Source organism: Ceratosolen solmsi, unplaced genomic scaffold (assembly GCF_000503995.2).
Source record: "Ceratosolen solmsi marchali unplaced genomic scaffold, CerSol_1.0 scaffold57, whole genome shotgun sequence".
In the NCBI taxonomy this organism is placed as follows: Eukaryota; Metazoa; Arthropoda; class Insecta; order Hymenoptera; family Agaonidae; genus Ceratosolen; species Ceratosolen solmsi.
Genome location: NW_011948427.1, coordinates 4,340,302 through 4,347,880, shown reverse-complemented (window position 1 = coordinate 4,347,880; position 7,579 = coordinate 4,340,302). Strand labels below are relative to the sequence as shown.

General features: G+C 29.7%; 1 protein-coding gene across 1 annotated transcript in view; it reads left to right on the top strand.

The window, feature by feature from the left end:
* Positions 1 to 6,275: 6,275 nt before the first annotated feature.
* Positions 6,276 to 7,579, top strand: part of CREG (Cellular Repressor of E1A-stimulated Genes) — a 6,351-nt gene continuing 5,047 nt past the window's right edge. Inside the window, exon 1 of the mRNA XM_011501144.1 lies at positions 6,276 to 6,592. The gene's annotated coding sequence lies outside the window, so the exon portion shown is untranslated. The remainder of the gene's footprint in view (positions 6,593 to 7,579) is intronic.

Below are 7,579 nucleotides of genomic sequence, written 5' to 3'. Positions count from 1 at the left end.
GTCGGCTGGACGTCCCGATTCAATTAGACACTTCCGAGCGGCCTTTCGACAAACAGCCTCCTCGTCCAGCTTTAATGCTCCTTGCTTTTCGTTAATTTCGTTTTTCCGCGCAACTCCGCGAAATGCCGAAAATCTTTTTTATATTATTTCAAGATGAGAGATGGCCAATGCACCATTGTTCCTCGATCGACGATCGATGCTGCTCTCGCTGATAAATTGATTTCGTTTAAGTTACATTGCGAAAACTATGAATGACGGAGGGAGGGGTCCTTTAGGGATTAAGGAATCCGTTCCTTAATTTTTATGTCATTAGTAGCGTTGAGCGAGATCGTTACCCATCTAATCTTTCAAAATGGTTATTGAAATATTATTGTCTGTCGCACGAGGAGAATGAGGAAAGGCTTGACTTCTCGTTTGATAAGACTTTTACCTCATTGACTGGATGGACGGATAATGTGCGCGAGTAATTATACATTTAGATCTAATAGAAATATAATCTCATTGTTTCGCAATTCCAATGACTTACGATTAAACGATATTCATTTAATATTCTTCAATATTCAATCGAATCAAGAGACTCGTAATGCGTATAATCGTAATACATAATTTTTCAATCATCGATGCCTTATTGATGATAAATCATTCTTATTTTATCAGTAACCCAGTTATTTCATCCAGTCAATTTGAAAAACTGTGACAAGTAGTTCCGAAACTATTCCAATGTAAATATCACAATACAATAATAATTTCCCAAGAGTCTTCATTGTTATTTAATGCTGACGTTAGGATCGTAATATCATATCATTGACAGTGTGATAAATAATAATAGTCGTTACCATCCGTGCAGCTTTTATCGCATCGAAAGTATTTCATAATCATAATAATCTTTGCATAGAAAACTGCATGTAATAAAAAAAAAAAAAAGAAAAAAAAAATTAATTCTCAAATAGCTTTTCACCAACTAGTAAATATATAATAAATATAATCCGCATTTCATCCGCTCTCCATAAATAAAGCTCGCATACGAGCATTAAAGTATGGAATATTTTCAAGGTCGGCCTTAATTCCAAATCAATTATAAAACGCGAGGAACGCAAGTGCTATTTACTTGTACAGCAAGTGCATTAAAAATTAAAATAAGTAATGATAAAATGAGAAGGGAAGAACGAATTATCACAAGTAATTAACTAGACTCTCGTACCAGCAACAGATGCAAATGATGATAAAATCGAGGACTAAATTTGTCTTCTTACGGGTATGTAAATAAGTTCTTTGGCAGCTCTTAACAGTTCTCGAAGCTCCGTTGCTGGCTGCACACGTGACCGAGCACCAGGACATTTTTCTTTTTCTTTTTCTTTTTTTTACATACAGTATAGCTCGCGATGGAAGTCATGCATAAACCTAATTGAAGTCATTGGAGTGATAATTCTCCTCAATAATGACTTCAATGCGAAAATGGAATGTCACATTTACCTAAAAACATGGTTCCAATAGGAGTACAGCATAGACAATATAGAAACTCTTTAATTTTCATAAATCCTCAAGGTGATTTGGCTAAGGCGACGCGGACTTTTTTTCTTTCTTTCCTTCATTTCTTTCTCCCTTTCTTTCCTTCTTTCTTTCTTTCTTTCTTTCTTTCTTTCTTTCTTTCTTGCTTTCTTTCCTTCTTTCTTTCTTACCAGTCCTCCTTTCTTTCAATCGGCGCATCTCGCGTTGCTTGTGACACGCGGCTACGTACCTAGGCACAAACATATAGAAGTGAGTCGAAGCAATGACACACGGGGCACCGCTACTCTCGTCTTCTATGAAAGTAGATTTTCCCGATAATAATTGGCTCGCCCGTTTTTGCGCCCAGTTCCCCACGCTCGACCGCTTGGTAGTTTCTTCGGTTTTCTTTTCCTTTGCGCGGGCGCGCGCGTTGTCACTCGGTGCTTCTTACTTTTTCTCTTTCGCCTTTTACCGTAACTACATTTGCTTATATATTTGTTGTTTTGCCCGCTAGCGGGTATTTTACATGTTGCGCGATCGGAACTTATGAACTGCGTTCAAAATAATTATGCCATTCGTGTAATTTCAAATGCGTTTAATGGCACACGCTGCTATAAGAGCTTAGATATAAGGAGTTTGCAAAATATTCAAAGCTACTTTCTTTTCTTAATCGTATATACTTTTGTATACGCTTATATTAATTACACGACCTCGCATGCAACAGGTATTTTCATCACTTGACGTAAAATAAAAAAAATCTACAAGATTATTTACATGGATGAATTTGTTACGCTAATTGTAAATAAAATTCCTTAAAAGCTTCGTAAATTTAAGTCTAATTTACAGCCCATAACTCTCATATAATCAATATGTAAGCTGTAAATTTAATAACTGGATTCGTCATTGTACTATAAGAAAAAATTTCAAAATAATTCGTTATACTATGAAAATTTTTAATAAAATTTTTCAAGATATTAGAAATTTTATTTTCGATGCCCACTTAAAAACTTATTTTCAATTACAAGTAAAAGATACTAAAATAATTCTATTTTTCAAAAACTACTTCTCTACATTTACAATTTATTAAAATCATCATATTTTGATACATCAATCTATTTAGCATATTATGGCTTAACGAAATTTCTGTATATATATATATATATATATATATATATATATATATAAACATATATACAAAAATAAATTTATAAAGTGTAATTATCACAAGCTTTATTATATAGAATGAAGTCCTAATGTAAAATTCAGATACTTGAGTTTTCACGATTTATTTTATGTGCTTCGTCTATTTAACGCAAAATTAATTATTTTTGAAAATATTGAATAACTTATATACATATACTTCAATAGAAAATTAAGAAAAATCTTTTAAAAAAAATATTTTATACAATAAAATAAGTCTGTTTATTAAAACGATTAATTCCAATTAAGGCAAAATAATAACGTAAACTTGCTATTCGTCATTCTATAATATAAAGTAATTTGATATTCTCAATTAACAAACTATCAATAATGTGATGATAATACATTTACTACAATGTTACAAGAGAATCGAGTAGAATACATTTCAACACAAATAAATTTCACGATACAAATTACAATAGATTACTAGAAGATGAATACAATTATTTGAAGATATAATATCTGTTAAGAATGTAATATCCATATTAATGTGGATATTAAACGATTATTATCAACATTAAAAATACATTCAATTCAAAATATTTAGGAAGCTTTTTTTCAGTTAGTAATTTTAATTACCGCTATTATGTTAAATGGTAAGATAAACAATGACATGTTTTAAATGAAAAAGTAATTATAATCTGCTTTTAGATTAATAATCGATGATCATTTATTTATTCAAGAATTACGTATGTCTACGGATAATGGAAGAAATTTGCTATGCAATTACTACTTTCCGTTTAAACAAGACTCTCATTCAGCTCAATGATTTATTTGCTAATTGTAATAATTAGATATAATTATTAATTAATATACCTTAAGAAACTGTATATATGCAATTCTATGATTGAAGAAAATTTTTTAAGACAAATATTGAAATTTGTTAAATGGATTTAAATTCCCAGCTTTTCATAAAAATTCTTATATATTCTTATATATATACGTATTATTATTATTATTATTATTATTATTATTATTATTATTATTATTATTATTATTTATTATTACATTTTTATGAATATTGATGTAAAATTGTAATAAAAGTTTCGTAGGGACAAAAATTAAAAATAAATTTCATTTTCACTATGCCATTTATACCAAGATTACCAGCAAGTTTGCGATACTAAATAATACTATAAATTTATATTTGATAATATATTCTTTATTATGAATGTGACGAGTTTTTAATGACAAATATTCATAAAAAAGATATTTTAAAATTATCTATAAAAAATTGGTTTTTATCTAATTTTGTTCAACTTAATTTTTTTTAAAAAAATTTTTTTTTTTTTTTTTTTTTTTTTTATGTGCTTTTTAGTCGTTAGTAATTAATCGAGTAATCAAATAAATTATATTATATTTAATAAAATATAAGATAAGAAGCTCTAGTCAATTAAGAACGCATAAAGTAAAATTTTTTATATCATTCAAGCAAATCGAATATTCATTCGATACAATTCGGTTAAGCTTAGTTGCCACTGACGACTAAAGATGTCGCCAAATCGTATAATACCGATTCCTTTCAACAATTGTCGATAATTATTATGAGAATTTGTTCAAAATCAAAAGAAAAGAAAAACTTGTAGATATTTTAAATTTTGTAATAAATCCTTAGCATAAATAATTTAATTTAATAACTTAAGCGCATGATCTCAACTACGTTTCAAAGCTTTAGTATTTAAATGTTAGTATTAGTATTAGTTAATATATTCTGCATTCGCAGCCAACGAAGAAATTAATTAACGAAAGAAGATTGTTTGAAATATAATATATTAATATGATTTATTTGTAAATAGCTATCGTATCAGTGAAGGGCAAATCATTTTATAAACGAAAATCAAATAAATTATTAAGATTAAATAAATTTAATCATAATGAGATTTGCAAGTTACGAATGAAGTTACAAATCCTTTAGTTCGTAAGATCTGCTAATATTCTAAAAATTATGTTCACGTCAATTGAAAGCGGAATTTATGTATATTCGTTTGATTAAATCTTGAAAGACTAAAATTAAAAAAATTAAACATTGTCTTTCTTGTAGAAATATGTCGAAGTGTATGCGCGTATATATTTCTTAACTATGAAATGTTTGTCATTGCATCAGACGAGCCGTTATTATTTATATGAAAAGCTGAAAGTCTAATCGAATTTTCATGTCCGGGTGTTTTAAACAATTATCTTAAAAAAAAAAAAAAAATGTGAATGCTCACGATTTTATGCACGGGTTGATATAAAAATTCAAGTTAATCCCGAGTCATTTCCTATTTTATTTTATTTAACATAGAATAATTATAGTTGTCCATATTTAAATAGAAAAAAAAAAAAAAAAAAAAAAAAAAAAAAAAAAACTAATAAAGAAAAAGAGAGAGACTGTCTGTTCATAGATGTAAATTGGGATAAAGAATACAGCAATAATAATGTCTTTATAACGAACAAACATTGTAAATAACCAAGACCTTATAAAGTATTTATAAAATAAATTTAAGGAATATGTAGGTCTTAAATAATTTATGGTATGTGCTGTTCTCGTTTTTGACGAGAGAAAGAACAAATTCGGAATCAAAATTGACGAAGAATGTAAGTTTTAAATCGAACGATGTATCGATGACTTATCATTAATCGAGTAATTTAGTAATTCTCTGATAAAACTCTGATAATACTAAATGAGCTAAATTACGCCTTGAATGATAAAATATTGCTTTACTTTTGATTTTGCTTTTGCCACTTCCATACTATTGAGTTGTAATCTGAACATCGAATCTACAATGATACGAAATATGCTTAATAGGAAGGAAAGTAATGTTGGTAAGTTTGATATTATGTTGTAGCTCACAAGATAAGCAAGATAGGGAAAATTAATCAAGTTCAGTATCTAATTTATCAATATAATGAAATGACTATTTAATCGGATTATATAATAATAAAAATAAAATATAAATATAAATAAAGATAAATGTGAGATGGGGAGGGAGGGGGGGGGTGAAAAAGTACAAGATGGTGGATGTCTGAAGAAAATGGAAAAAGTAAATAGATGAAATGGTAAATTCGAGGAGGCAAATAGAAATAGTCGGGGAGTCTCACTTGAAAGCTCATTTAATGTTCGAGAAGATAAATATTTAAGTTGTGAACTTGCCACCCAGAGAGAGAGAGAGAGAGAGAGAGAGGCTGCACACAAGCTGACAGCAGCTGGCGCCCGCGCTTTTACTGTTCGTATAGCAAACATCGATCCGCGAATCGTATCGTGGAATCGGATCGCTCTTGGGATAAAAATTCGTCTCGTCTCGTAACCGAGCGATGAGTTTCAGCAAAAGTTCCCTGCCGGACTTGGTGGAGCCGGGGAGAGAAAAGCCGCCTAGGCCTATCTCCGGCAGCATCTAACGGTGGCTCGTCGTATTTAGCGGCTCCGAGGCACGTAAGTGATTCGTCATGGAGACGGCGGACGAGTGCTTGGCACCGCAGTCGCGCTGCTTCTCTCAGTAATTCGTCGCGCGTCAGTCGTCAAGTGCTGTTCGAGAGCCTCTGGACCAAGAGTCCCAAAGGCTGAGAGGCCGTTCGTTTACATAGAGGGTGGAACAGGAGGTTAGTGGCATCGTTATTGATAAGCGACTAGGGTTCCTTGTGACGCTCCTTGACTAGTCTCCTAGACGTCATCGATCGAGCGTTTACAGGGCTCTGCTGGTTCCCCTTGCTGTACGGACGTTCCCTATATATTGCGGGGGAGGAGTGAAGAGTAAAAAGTGAAAAGCTCTGCAAGCTTGAAATTTCAGTTTTGTTTGTCGGGCCATTCCACTTTAATTGCATGTAAGCTCTTTACTTTCATTGCACGAGCGAGATAATTAAACGTATTTAGTTGCTGCTATCGCTTAAGACTATTTTCACTGTTGCTGAATATTGTCGTACCGTGGTGCATAAGTTTATTATGCATTTTTTTGCTGTTTCATGCGTAGCAGACGACACTTTAATACATGATACACGACAAAATAGGTAGAGTCGCGATGTTAAAGTTTGAATTTTGAATTTTGACGTTTCCAATGCCGATTTAATATTATTTTCTATATTATAATTCTAATATAATTTTCATTTTCAGTTGGCGATGATCTCTATTTTATTATTCTATGTAGTAGTTCGATGTATTTGTCGAGTGCAGAAAATCGCCTTTAATGCAATATTAATTTATATTATAATTATGTGTCAAAGTGTGAATATTATTTCGAGAGTTTGTTATTATTAGAAGGCACGATGATTTGAAATTAAATTAAATTAAATTCTATTGTAATATTATAAGATCGTTTTTATCTTTTGACGTTACGTAATTTGATCGATTCACGAAAATTTAAACAAACAAACATACACACACACACATACAAAGCAGAAATGAAAAATGTAATTTAAATAATTTTAAATGTGCTCAATTTATAATTTATAATGATGATGATGATAATAATAATAATAATAATAATAATAATAATAATAATAATAATAATAATAATAAAATAGGAAAGGAAAGAGATATTTGCTAATAAAATTAAAAATGAATAAAACTTTTAAAAACTAAGTGTTAAATATGAATTTATGAAGCCTAAGAAATTTATTAAATAAAGATCAATTCTTTTCAACATAAGCTTGATAATTTGATTTATTTAATTATAACACGTTTAATATATATATATATACAATTCATTTTATATAAAAAATTCATTATAAATTATTGCATTATTGGAATAATTCTTATATTATAATTCTTTATATTTATTATAAAAAGCTTGCTAAATAGTTGATATGTTGTAAATTATTATTGAGTAACCATTTGTTATAAAGATATTATACACCGTTATATTCTATATCAAATATTTTATCTATGTTTCATATTATTTTTCTTGATTTCCTACAC